At 39.9% G+C, this 14,161-nt stretch overlaps 1 long non-coding RNA gene across 1 annotated transcript in view; it reads right to left on the bottom strand.

Annotated features, from left to right (window-relative positions):
• LOC140526332 (uncharacterized) overlaps window positions 1–14,161 on the bottom strand; it is a 162,259-nt gene that overhangs the window by 147,715 nt on the left and 383 nt on the right. Inside the window, exon 2 of the long non-coding RNA XR_011974319.1 lies at window positions 6,700–7,049. This is a non-coding gene — a long non-coding RNA (uncharacterized lncRNA). The remainder of the gene's footprint in view (window positions 1–6,699; window positions 7,050–14,161) is intronic.

Raw genomic sequence — 14,161 nt, 5'->3', positions numbered from 1 at the left:
TTTTCATCATCACTTCTTTGGAATTGTCTTGGATGCATCACTGAGAATGGCTAAGTCCTTCACATTTGCTCATCTTATAATACTGCTGTTACTGTGTACAGCGTTCTCTCTCCTGCTTCTGCTCGCTTCATTTGTATCAGTTCAGGCAAGTTTTTCCAAGTTTTTCTGAAATCATCCTGCTTGATGACTTTATAATTTCCTTCCTGGTGACCAAGATTCCCTTCATATGCTATCAATGACATTACTAATAAGTTAACTCCCCACTGGATTACTGAACCTCTTTCTGTTACTTTAGGACCTATTTCTGACTAGAATGAATGACTTTTTGCTCAGTCCTCCCCCTCCTGTAAATGTTTGGAAGAAGACCTTTTTAAAATGACCTCATTTTATGTTTTACTACAGTTGGAGTTTCTCTTCATGCTCCACTTACAGAATGAAAGTGCCATTTTGCCAACTCTGAAGCAGCTGTCTGCACCTAGCCAACTTTTAAATGAGTGTCTTTGGCCTCGAGCATGTTAATTGGATAGGATGTATTTTAAAGCAGTACCAGTTATGATACTTTTGCCCTAGTTCCTCAGTATCCGCTGTACCCAGAAGTGGAGGAAGGTGTCAGATTGAGTACTTCTACCCTTATGAAATAAGGCATTATTGTTTTAATCACTAGGTCTTGTAATATTCCTATATTACCTCTCATGAAATCTGAAAGGGGCCCCTATTTACTTGTCTATGACCTAAGGGATGTAAATTCTGTGATTTTGTCTTGTCTTTCCAGTTGTTCCAAACTCAGCCACCATATTATTTTGCATCATCAAAATGTATATTATTTTATGATTGCTGATCTAGCTTCTGCTTTCTTTTCCATTTCTACCCAATACCTCTTTTCTTTTAAATAGCAGAGCTGCAATATACTTTCATGAGGCAGTCACAAGATTCTATAGACTCCTATTCTCTATTTTCACAGATACTTAAGAAAGACCTTAATGATATGCTTTCAGGATGATTCTGTTTTTATTCAGAATGTAGATAGCCTCCTTTTTGGCAAGCTTGATTCTTTGCATTTGGTCTCCAATCTAGCCACTTTTGTGAAGGCAAACTAGGCCATCTTTTGCCTTAATTCTTATGTAGCCTTTAATTACTGAGATTAATTTAATTATTTTAATTGCCTCAGACAAACTGAGACCTGGAAGAGACCTTAGTGTAAAAAGGCCATGTTCTCCCACTGCAAGCAGAGCCACAGCTAGCTACTTGGACCTAAGTCTTGCCACTGAACTTCACTGACTGAAGGACAGAGAGAGGCTTATGACTTGGCAAAGCCATCCGCCTCACTTAAATCCAATTCACTTGGCAGTCAAGACATCACCCTCCTGATGTCACTGGTTCTTTTCAAGAACAAAACAACAGCAGCTACTAAGGTCGTAAAACTTCTAAAGAAAAACTCTTAGGGGGGAAAAACCCTAATGTCCGCCTGAGGTCCATTACTTAGGTGATAATACATCTCGGGGACAGCACTATTTCTTCTCTTGAACAGAAGCCTTTTTTAAGGTTCTACACACAACTGCTGTATTCATTCTGAGGAGGGCGATGAGGATCTGCCAATAGCTGGCTCTAGGCTTCAACCATTAAGCCCCTTCATGAACTAACTTAACACACCAGCCCAGAGCCTCCTGAGATTGATTAATTATATTACAATTATAATTATATAATATTAATTATATTACAATTAATCAGACTTTGGCTTGAGGACTGCCTGACAATGTTCAACCTTTTACCATGTCCTGACTTCAGAAGACTGAGATTTCTGGGTTCATTCATTTCTTCCTTCGCAATATGACCTGAATTCTAGCTGTCTCCTCCTCTAGATACCTCTTTAGTTGAGAAGCATGACCCATATGTAACTCATCAATCTAAGAGGCAAGTTGTGTCCTGGGCAATAAACATGGTCATTACAGGGCTTCTGTCCTTGTCTCCAGAAAACTTGAGAAGAAGGGAGCTCAGGACTAGCTTAGTTGCACTTTGGTTGTTTATTTCTTTGTTGCCACTACATCCTTGCTCTTTATTAATGTTATCTTTTCTCATGCACGAGACCTTTTCTAATCCCCCAACTACAAATACTAATCAAATTACCATGTATTATGTACTTATTACATACCATGTAATTACATATAGTAAATATAGTCTAAATGTATATTTAGTAAATATACAGTTCATTTAATATATATGATATTACTTAGCATATATAATGGTATGTATTATAATTTAGCATAAATAATATATAAATATTATACTTGAGCATACACTGTAATTTTATATATCTTATGGAGAAGGACATGGCAAACCACTCCAGTATCTTTGCCAAGAAAATCCAAAATGGTGTCACATAGAGTCAGACATAACTGAAAGGAATGAACAATATATATTATATATTGTAACTTAGTATAAATTTAGTATATGGTAAATATACTAGCCTGACTCCCTTATTTTATAAAATAAGAAATGGAAATGTTGTATAAATGGAAAAGCTGCATATGATAGTAAACAGCAAAGCCTAGATTCAAACCCAGGGCTTCTAACTCCAAACTTGGTCAGCAGTATAGAAGGTAGAAAAGGTAAATTTTGGTTAGATTGCAGAAGGTCTCACTCACTGCATTAACTTCAATTGCTTATCAAGCAACAAATGTGTTGATAATAGTTATCAGAACATTAATCTCAAGGATGTATTCTAGTATTCCACTACATCTTCAGGTTTTGGTTCAGATGTTTCTTCCACCAGGTTACAAGAGTCTAAGCCTGCTGACTTAGGATGACTCTGCACTTTTGAATGCTAGAATGTTTTTGCAAACCAGAATAATTTGCAGTGTTTGCACTTTACTGTTGAGTAATGATTTCACTTGATTAGAATTGGATACTTTCCACCAAAGGACTGTTAAGTTTCCTCTGCTTCATTGCTCATAGGAGACTAAAAGGATTGTAAATAACCCTTCATCCTTGCCCTTAGTTAGATTTCAGTATCTGTGGGGTTTTTTTTTTCAATTGGAACTGAAATTTCACTGGGGTAGGAAAATTCACTGAGTAGTCCCCTTCTACAGTTCAGCAAGCTAGCTTCCTCTCTGTGCCTCCTATGTGACATTCTATTTCCTCTATTGATACCTTTGCATAGACTTTGCATCCCCTCAGTAGCTAGTAATTCCCCCCAAATTACTTTGTATTTGTTTTTTCATTCATTATTTTATTTTTAGTTTTCAATGTTCACTTCCACAAGATCTTGAGTTCCAAATTTTCTCCCCATTTCTCCCCTCCCCGCCAAGACAACATTCATTCTCATTATCCCTTCCCTCAATCTGCCCTCTCTTCTATCATACACCCCCTTCTCTTATCTACTTCACTTCCATTTTCCTGTAGGGCAAGATAGTATCTATACCCCACTGCTTATTTGTCTTATTTCCTAGTTGCATATAAAAACATTTGTTTTTAAAAGTTTGAGTTCCAAATTCTTTCCCTTCCTCTCTCCCCACCCACTCTCATTGAGAAGGCAAGCAATTTGATACAGATTATACATTTGTAATCATGCCAAACACTCCATAATAGTCATGTTGTGAAAGACTATATTTACTTCCATCTTATCTTGCCCCCCCCTACTCTTTGTATTCTTTCCTTTCACTCTGTCCCTCCTCCAAAGTGTTTGCTTCTAATTATGCCCTCCCCTCATCTGCCCCTCCTTCTGTCATCCCCCCTCTTATCACTTTTCCCTCCATTTTCCTGTAGGGTAAGACAGATTTCCATACCTAATTGTGTGTCTATGTTATTCCCTCCTTAAGACATATCCAATGGGAGTAAGGTTTGCTCATGCCCTCTCACCTCCCTGCTCTTCCCTTCTACTATAGAAGCATTTTTTTGCCTCTTTTATGTGAAATAATTTGCTCCATTCTACTTTTCCCTTTCACCTTCTCCCAGAACATTCTTTCCTCTCACCTCTTAATTTTAGTTTTTAGATATCATCCCTTTATATTCAACTCACCCTGTGCCCTGTCTATACATACATGCATATATAAACACATACATACACAGATATATACACACACATACATATATATGTATATACACACACACACATACATTCCCTCCAACTACCCTAATACTTAGAAAGGTCTCATGAGTTACAAATATCATTTTTCACGTTGGGATATAAACAGTTCAACTTTAATAAGTCCCTTATGATCCCTCTTTCCTGTTTACCTTTTCATGCTTCTCTTGAGTCTTACATTTGACAATCAAATTTTCTATTCAGCTCTGATTTTTTTGTCAAGAATGCCTGAAATTTCCCTATTTCATTGAATATCCATGTTTCTCCCCTGAAGGATTATACTCAGTTTTACTGGGTAGGTGATTCTTGGTTTTAATCCTAGCTCCTTTGACCTCTGTTTTTTCTGCCTCCTCTAATGTTCTGGTCTCCAAAGCCTTGACCTGACTTGGTATTATGACTCCTACACACTCAATCTAAATTTTATATTATGACTTCTGCTTCCCAGTCCTCTGATAATACCAGCATCTTTGGCCCTCTTCCATCTCTAACTGCAAGATAAACTTCTCAAACTCAAATCTCCTCAGTATCCCCTGACTCTGCAACCCCTCCCTTCCTCCCTCATTCTGATTGGAGAGGGTGGAAGGTGAATATTGAAGAGCCCCTTTCAGATCCTCCATCCAAGGAGATCTCCCAGTGAAGTCACTTCACTATTTTCACACCCTGTTTCAGGTCTTCATTATGCCTCTGAGCTGGACACTCTTCCCCAGATCCTTTTTGGTTTCTTTTTGTATGAGGATTTCCCCTATTAGATTGTAAGTCATTTGAGGGTAGGGACAATCTTCTGCCTTTCTATGTATATTCAGTGCATAGTATCGTGCCTTCATTAACATGTATTCAACAAGGATTAGGTTAATACCACTGAGTTTATTTCTCTCATAAGGTGACCTCATGTACAACCTCTGAATGCATCTAAAAATTCCTCTTTTAGAAGCATCAACATTTATGAGAGATTAACTTTAAGGAAAAATATTATTTCATTTACACTTTCTGATGAGATTTGTTTTTTTCTTGAGAAAAAGCCCTAGCAGATATAATGTACCAGTCAGCCAACAAGCATTTTTAGGTACCTACTATGTGCCAGGCATTATGCTAAGCATTGAGATACAAAGAAAGGCAAAAATATGACCTCTGGCTTCAAGGAACTCTCCTTGTAATGGGAGGAGACAATACATGTAAATAAGCTATGTACTTATAAGACATGTAGTGACATTGTAAGGCAATAACAGAGAGAAAAGACTAAAAGAAAAAGAGAAAACCTATAAATTGACCTTAATTGTATACTCTACTTATTTTTTTTCTGAAAAAAAGAAAGGATGAGAGAGTACTGATTTGGAGTTAGAGGATTTGGATTTGAACCCTAATTCTGCTATTTACACGCTTGGGGACATTGGGTAAGTGACTCTCTGTGGGCCTCAGGAAATTAGTATTTGAGTGTGGCATTTTGCTTAGGGGAGCCTGTTTGTGGGAAGGCCTGATAAGGTGTATAGACTCGGTCACTATGACGGATTTCTTTGTTGCCAGGATGGATTTGCCATTGTGGTGTCTGAATAAATGTTTTGGTTCTGTCTTTCACGTAGAGCGTCTGTTGTATTTTGTGATTCAGAACCATGCTGGCATACTCGTAGCTGCCCTGGGCACTGTGAATGTCACACTGGCACTGTACCATCTGATTCATTCACTACTCACCTGGGACTCCAAGAAGCTGTAGCACGCCCAGTGGCCAGACTGGTCAAGTCATCTCCTCACACTGAGAGTAATCTACAAGCACCAAAACTGCCAGTGGGTTAGGGGCACGTCTACCTGAAGCCTGCGAAGACTTTCCCCAGCGGGGAATGGGCAGAAGTTAGCCCCAACGGTCATGACGGCGGCTCAAGCAGGTGCTGTGGAGGGCTTAGAGCTTGGTCAGGGCTGGAAGCGCACCCTGGGCCATCACCAGGTGTCTCCGCTTTTGTCCTGGCGCTGGACTTGGGGCACTCTGCAAGGGAGCCTGAGGGTGATGACTGGATGCAACTCTGCCTCACTTCAATCCAGTCCACCCACAAGTCAAGCCATCACCCCCTGATTTCGCTGGTCCGCCCAGCACAAGTAAGGACGTTAAGCACCTACCATGGGACTGTCTCCACTACATGCTGGGAACATAAATGCAGCCTGCATACACATTCTGAAGCTCTTAATCCCCACTCACCCCCGCCCTGAAGAGCTGGGTGCGGAGTTATAAATAGAAATAAATGAACACACAAGCAAATGAGCAAACAAGAAATAAACGGATGAATGAATGCACGCGCAGGCCCTGAACTCACGGCCGGTTTACCTAGAAAGACAAGTAGCAGCCCCCTTCCTCAAGGAGCCCCCCCTCAGGGGGGTAGGAATATTTCCTAGCCTGGAGGAGGGGGCGGGGAAGGGGGAGACCTGAATGTGGAAGCTTAAGGTTCCTCCCCCCTGGAGGAGGAGAAGGGGGGAGGGGGAGATTCCGGCTGTGCAGACCGGAAGACTAGGCGCCCCGCCCCCCTTCCTCCCTTCCCCCACTCGTTGCGGGCGCGCATGCGCGCAGACGACTCGTAGGCCAGAGGCGAGAGCTCGGTGCTTCTTTCGGAGCTCCGTGTCTCGGAGGGATTTACCTGTGTCTCCTCAGCCTCGAGAGGAGCGCCAGGCCCGGCTACTGCGGCCCTCCCAGAAGCATGAAATTGGCTTTTCGCAAGGGGCGCTGAGACTCGCTTCCCAGTTAGGCCACCTGTGGGAATATAACATTGCGAGAGACACGTATAGGAAGTCAGAAATTCGGTCGGCCTGGGACACCTCCGCTGTCGTGGAACAGAGAGAACTGGTGCGAGTGTGCGGAGGGATACACGCGGCGGGAAGGCTGGCGCACAGAATCCGGCTGGGACCAGTTCTGTGCTCGCTGACGTCATGTCACGTGGTATGAGGTCAGAGGGCAGCGGAGAGTTCTCCCCTTCAGGCGGTCTGCCGTCTGAGGAAAAGGAAGCAGAAACCCCAGGATAGGGGAAATAAAAGAAAAAAGACAAAGATCCCGAAAGAAACTGTTTAAAAAGTGGAGTGCGTGCGGACACACCCACGGTTTAGCCGTTAATCCCCAAAGGGAAGGTGGCCTCTGAACAAACCAAGAATCGTTTGGGCAAATGTAACGACAGAGAAAAGCGAACCGCCCGGTGATGAAGCGCCACGAACTGGGATCGCTGCAGGATGTTCCGGAAGCGGGGAATGGATGACGTAGGCGAGAGAAGTAATTGACAGAATTGAAAAAAATGAATCTGCCTCAGCACGTGTCTCCAGAGAAGCCCAAGAGAAAAGGCTCCGGTTCTACGAGGAGTACAGACTCAGGAAGACGTCAGAGTGCGTAAAGACCATGAAGGAAAGAATAAAACTAGGATAGGCAGAAAAGAGAATGCATGATAACAAAGTGAAGAAATCCGTTTTGGAAAAAGATGCAGTATTTAAAAAACTAGTAAGATAAGTTAGAGAAGAGGGAGGATTTTAATCAACCAATAGAGAAAGAAAAAAAGGAAGAAGGGAAACTCCAAAAACTGGGGGGAAGGACAAACAAAAGGGGTAGGGAGAATGGAAAAAAAATTATCTGTTTACTTATTTATAGCGTTCCTTTTTTTAAAAAAAATATTTTGAGTTCCAGATTCTCTCCCTTCCCCACCCATTGAGAAGGCAAACAATATGATACCCTTTATACCTGTGTAGTCACTTAAAATATTTCTGTATTGGCTATGTTGGGGGGGAGGCAAAAATAAGGAAAATGAAAAACCCAATCTGCACTCAGTTCATTAATTCTGCCTCTAGAAGAGTATAGCGTTTTTCATCTTGAGTCTTTTTGGAATTGCCCTGGATCATGTATTGATCAGAGTAAAGTTTTCATAATTGACTGTCATTACATTTTTGTGTGTAGTATTCTGCTCCTTCCCTCACTTCACTTTTTATCAGTTTGCTTGTCTTCCCAGGTTTTTCTGAAGTCATCCTGCTCATCATTTCTTATAGCATGAACACCATCGCAATCATGTACCAAAACTTGTTGAGCCATTCTACAATTGATAGGCATCCCCTAAATTTCCAATTCTTTGTCACCACAAAAAGAGCTGCTATGATATTTTTGTACAAGTGGTCCTTTTCCTTTTTCTTTGTTCTCTTTGGGATACAAAAGATCTAGTTGTGGTGTTGCTGGGTCAAAGCAACTTTTGAGCACTTTTCTAAATTGTTCTCCAGAATGGCTGGACCAGTTCAGCACACTAGCAATGCATTAATGCCCCTGTATTTCCACATTCCCTCAAGCATTTGTCATTTTCCTTTTCTGTCACATTAACCAGTCTGATGGATGTGAGGTGGTATTTCAGAGTTGTCTTGATCTGCATTTCTCTAATCAGCAGTGATTTAGAGCATTTTTTTTCCATTGATAACTTTCTTTTTGTCTGAAGACTGCCTGTTTATATGTACTTTCACCATTTATCAATTGGGAAAGGAGGGAGAAATTTAAGGGTGAAAAGCAGAGACCCTATGGAAATAGTATTCCTTAAAATAGCTTAAGCAAAAATAAGAAAAAATAATATCTTTCAAGAAAATGAATTTTCAAAAGAAAATCCAAATTCATAGTAGGAACAAGGATAAAAATATAAACCTAACTTTTAGAACTTTACGTGTGAATGGATTAAATAATCCAATAAAACAAGTTACAAATTGAATAAGAAAACAAACCCCTCAAAATCTGTTGCTTATTAGTTTTGTTAAAGAGTTTTTTCCCCTCTTCATTCCTTTTTTTTCATTTAAAAAATAGTCTTTGTTATATGCCGGGTCTCCTGTGAAAGGAGAGGGGTACTAGAAGAAATTAGTTAATGAAACAACAAATTATTATCAATAAAATTTTTTAAAAGAAAGTGTTGTTAAAAAAAAAAAAAAAGACTTGATTTGGCAGCTGTGGGGAGAATGAATAATAGAGGAGAAAGACCTGAGGCAGGAAGTCCAATTGGAAAACTATTTATAGGTGATGAAGACATGAACGAGGGTGATGAAGAAAAAGAGTTGGGTGAACTGAATAAAGTCCTAACAATCTATGATCTATCGTCCAAGGATCAGTCTTGCTGAGTTTAGAAAGGTTCATCACCAGGTAAACCATATAGGTGAAATATTTATCAGCTGCAGCAATTTGCAGAGACATTTAAAATAGATTTAGTATGCATTGATGGAGTGAATATCCACACCAAAGAAAATCATAGATCCTTGCAAATTTTTAAAAGTCCATTTACTAAGCACTTTATGTACATCATCATCATTATCAGTGTCATCATATCTAGGCATTTATTAAGAGCCTACTATGTGCTAGGCACCATGATGAGGTCTTTAGAAATATTATCTTATTTGATCCTCACAGCAACCATATGTTATTATCTCTCTTTTACAGTTGAGGAAACTGAGGCAAACAAATTTAGTACTTTGCCCAAGGCTGCACAGCTATTAAGTGTCTGAGGCCACGTTTGGATATAAGATCTTCCTGACTCAGAGCTCAGGGCTCTATCCACTGCACCACCTGCCATCAGCTTTAGCACATGCCTTTATAGGTCAGGTTAAGGGTGGGACAATTGCGGAGGAAGGTTTAGATGATAGAAACTTTTTTTAGTGAGAACAACTGGCAACATACATGCAGAACCAAAGAGCAATGGATGTACTTCCAAAAGAAGAGAGCAGTTAAACACAAAAGACTAGACTCATATACAGTTTTCCCTTCAACATCACAAGGGCTAGGGATGTGGTGCTCCTCCTTCCCCCAAAGACCCCCAATCCCCAATGGGCAATCTGGGAAATGTGCATAAAATTTTTGGCCCTCCTTTCGTACCAGAGAATAAGTGTAAATTGTTATGGTATTAAAAGATAAAATATGTTGATATCATGCAATAATATGCATGTGTTTTATGCATTTCTGATTTTCTAAACTTTTTCTGTATAGTCTGTTGTTTGGCTTCTGCAAAACTCACCACCACCCCCCACCCCCCCACCCCCGCCAAATTCCCATTTACTTTCTTATGCTGACCCTCCATATAGTGAAACTTCAGCGAGAAAAGTCATGTTATGGAAGGGATAACTGTACTCACAGAGCTAGAAGGGACCTTAGAGATGGTTTAGTTGGACTCATTCATTTCAGAGGATTATAATTTCTTTGTTTTTACTTTTGTGGCAACAACTTTATGTGTTGTTTGATAATAAAGAAAACTCGTCTGACAATATAAGCAGTATTCTTTCCTACTAGTCCCCCACTGTTCTGTTGTGAAGGAGGATATTATGTTTCAGTATGTCCTCTTGGATTTTCATTGACTTTTGCAGGGGTCAGCAAATGGGGGGCAATGTATTCTTTTAACAAGTGGGACAAACCTGTCTGCCAGAAGCTGTCTTTGATCTGTCTCCTAACCTCTTCACTCAATCAAAACTACTCCTTTCAAAGTTACCAGTGATTTATTAATTGTCAGACTTTAGTCTGACAATTGTCCTCTTTTTGGTCTTCATCTTTCTTGATCTCTCTGCAACATTTAATACTGCTGACCACCTCCCCTTGGATTCTCTCTCATTTGGGGGTTTTCAGAACTCTACTGTTTCTTGCTTCTTCTTCTATCTGTTGGACTGCTCCTTCTCAGTCTCTTTTACTGGATCTTTGTCCAAGTGACTGCCACTAACTGGAGATGACCACCAAGGCTCTATTTTGGATCTTTTTCTTTCTGTACTCTCAATGATCTCATCAGCTGCCATGGGTACAATTATGATCTCCATTAAGATAATTCTATGATACACATATATATCTATATCTGTCCACCTATCTATATCTACCTAGACCTCCTCCTTTTTCTCCTGAGCTTGTTCCATTTCACTGTCATCTAAAACTCAAATATCCAAAAAAAGAACTCAGTATTTTCCTCCCCAGACTCTCCCCACTTGTCACCTATCTTTAAAGCTTCACTATCATCCTCGACTCTGCCCGCTCACTCTACAGATCTAATCAGTTTAAAATTTTAGAAATCCTGCAACTTCTTTCTCTATAAAATCTCTTGCAGATATTGCCAGCCAGAACTCCAGTTAGGCCCTTTTCTCCCTCTACCTGGACTTAATACAATAGCTTTCTAATTGGTCTCCTTGACTCAATTCTCTCCCCATTCTACTCTTTCCTCAACCTAGTTGCCAAAGTGATTTTTCCTAAAGCTTTGGTCTACCCAGATTGCCTCCCTACTCAATTAACTCCAAGGACTTCCTATAACCTTGGAAATGTAATTTAAAATCCTTTGATAATTAAAGCTTTTCACAACCTGGATCCTTCTTACCTTTCCAACATTCTTTCATTCTGTTCCCCTCCATGTTCTATATTATCTAACCATCGCAGCCTACTTGCTGTTCTTACACATGATACTGTATCTCCCATCTCCAGGCTTTTGTATTGGCTGTTCACCAAGCTTTGAATGGTTTTCCTTCCACCATTTGATTCTTGGAATCCCTGACTTCCTTTAAGTCTTAACTCAAGCACTGTGTCTTCCAGGACACCTGTCCTGGTCTCACCAGCTGCTAGTGCCCATCCCCTCAAAGATCATCTGTCATTCATCTACTCTATTTATGATATAGTTGTTTCTCCATTAGGAAGTAAGGTTTTTGAGGGCAGAGACTGTTTTTATTTTGTCTTTGACTCTTTAGCACTTGGCACAATGCCTGCTTTATATTTAATGCTGAGTAAATGTTCTTGATTGATAGATGGTCCTTGAAAGTTGATATGGCTAAAAATCTATCACTCTGTAGCCACCTTGCTAATGAACACTTTCAACTTTAGCTAATCTATGGAACAAGGACACAACGTCCATTTCTCTACTAGTAGTCCACACTGTTCAAGTTCTGTAGAACCTTCCAGAATTTGTGCTCCAATGGCATGGAACGCATCAAAAGATCTGTTTCACCTCCATGCCATGAGAAGGAATCAGAGATAGGGAGTGATCAGAGGTCTAAAGCAGCACTATCACTATCTGTTACCATGGGTGTACTGGTAAATGCTTAACAATCTCAGGACACGTACCCTTTTAAGTTTCATCTGCATTATTAATGATTTCCACATTTACCAATCAACACAACAATAAATCAAGCCCAGATTATTAACATCTTCTGATTCCTGACATTTAAAGCTCACATAGGGTTAGAGATGGCTCCAGCACACCCTTTTCTGGGACTATATCTTACTTAGTGGTAGTGATCTGGAGTGAGATCATACTCTCCTGCCCCCAAAAAATGTTTGGCCTTAAAACTTGGTTGATCTGGGTTCAGGTCTTTCCTTTTATATAAACTGAATGTGTGGAAAAATCAGGATGAGATGTGGAATCCAAAAGCAAGAACCTTCCATAGTGGGTGAGGTTCACAAAAATGTGGTGTTTACATTGGTTACTATGAAGTGGACCAAATTCTCTCTGAGAAGTTCTTGTCTAAAAAGTAGGGGCGAAAACTATTTTAGGTTAATCAGGTTGCCTTGGGGAGGGCAGAAGGGTATGGGAGGGTAGAAAATTTAAAACTCAAAATCTTATAAAACTGAAAGTTAAAACTAAAAAGAAATATTTATAAAAAAAGAAATTATTCAAGTGTTCTTTATTACCTTTTTCTGTACAAGTTCTCAAAGTTGTATATGAAAAACAGAAACCAATGACATTAGATTGAGATAAGGGAATTTCAGAGTTAAGGTTAATATTCAGGATGCATATGGGGACTTTGGCAAAGGCAATGCTCTGGGATTCCACTCCTCTGTTTACTCAGATATATTGACTAATAGAAAATTAAGTTAGGTAAAGGAGGACAGAAGGCAGGTAGGTGGTGAAGTGGATACAGTATGGAACCTATAGTTAGGAAGACCTGATTTCAAATGTGTCCTCAGACTCTTCCTAGCTTTGTGACCCTGGGCAAATCACTTAATTCTGTTTGCTTAGTTCTTCATAGGTAAAATGGACTTGAGAAGTTAATGACAAACCACAACTACAGTTTCTCTTCTTAGAAAACCTCAGATGGGGTCATGCAGAATCAGACACAGCTGAAAAGACTCAAGAACAATGAAGAAGGTCATGGTCTTGGATGCAATGACAGGAATGCAGAGACACTAGCTCTGTCCTGGCATCACACAATGTTCCTTAAGGTTATTAAAGTTTTGATATAATTTAATGTGCCCCTGACACTATCTGCAAAATTCTTTTTTTTAATTTCAACAAATGTTTATTATTTCTCATATGTGCAAGGTACTATGCTTGATATTGGGAATATAAGAAGAAAATGAAAACAATCTCTTTTAAAATAAATTCTACTATGAGAACACAACATTTATCTGCAAAATTCTTAATAGGAGCTAAAAGGAATTTACTCTCCCCACCCAAAATATCAGGGAGACTTGGAGAATTCTTTTGAAGGAGGATGCTGAACCATGTTAAGCTCAAAGAGCTAAAAACAGCATTAAGTCCAGGCATGTTGACTAGACAGTACCCCAAAAGAGTGATAACACTTCCTCTGAAGAAGGAGCCCCAACTCCAGCCTCAGATGAAAACTCCAGCAACTTGAGAAATAGTATAGAACATCAGTGGGGCATACACAGCTGTCTGGGCAGTGAACCATTAAAGTGATTCCAGCTGAGCCATAATCCTGGAATCTTGTGAGTTCTACAGTAATATTCCCATTCTCATTGGCAGCATGAGTAATCATGGGATTGTATTTCTTTATGTCCTAGATTGTTTCCCTTGTCAATTTGAAATGAGCCCTTATGGCACGGAAATAATATATGTTTTATTGGAATAGATTTCTACAGTGGAGAGGAAGAGGGATGTTATTTGTAGATAAGACAAACCTCTTCAGCCTCAGGAAGTCCTGGCTTCTAATCCTGCCTCTGACTCCTTTTGGCTGTGTGACTGGACAAATTCCCTAACCTATATGTGTCCCAGGCAACTCTTACACTAAAAACCCAAGGACAATGGCAGATGTGCTATTGATAGAGCGAACTTCCTCTCCAGGAAGCTTACTACATAAAACAAAGCATAGGTCTATATAATTTGTTTTCCTGTTCATCTTAAATGA

The sequence above is a fragment of the Notamacropus eugenii genome, chromosome 2 (genome assembly GCF_028372415.1).
Source record: "Notamacropus eugenii isolate mMacEug1 chromosome 2, mMacEug1.pri_v2, whole genome shotgun sequence".
NCBI classification, from domain to species: Eukaryota; Metazoa; Chordata; class Mammalia; order Diprotodontia; family Macropodidae; genus Notamacropus; species Notamacropus eugenii.
The sequence above is the reverse complement of the archived record's forward strand: the minus strand, read 5'-3'. Positions and strand labels throughout refer to the sequence as shown.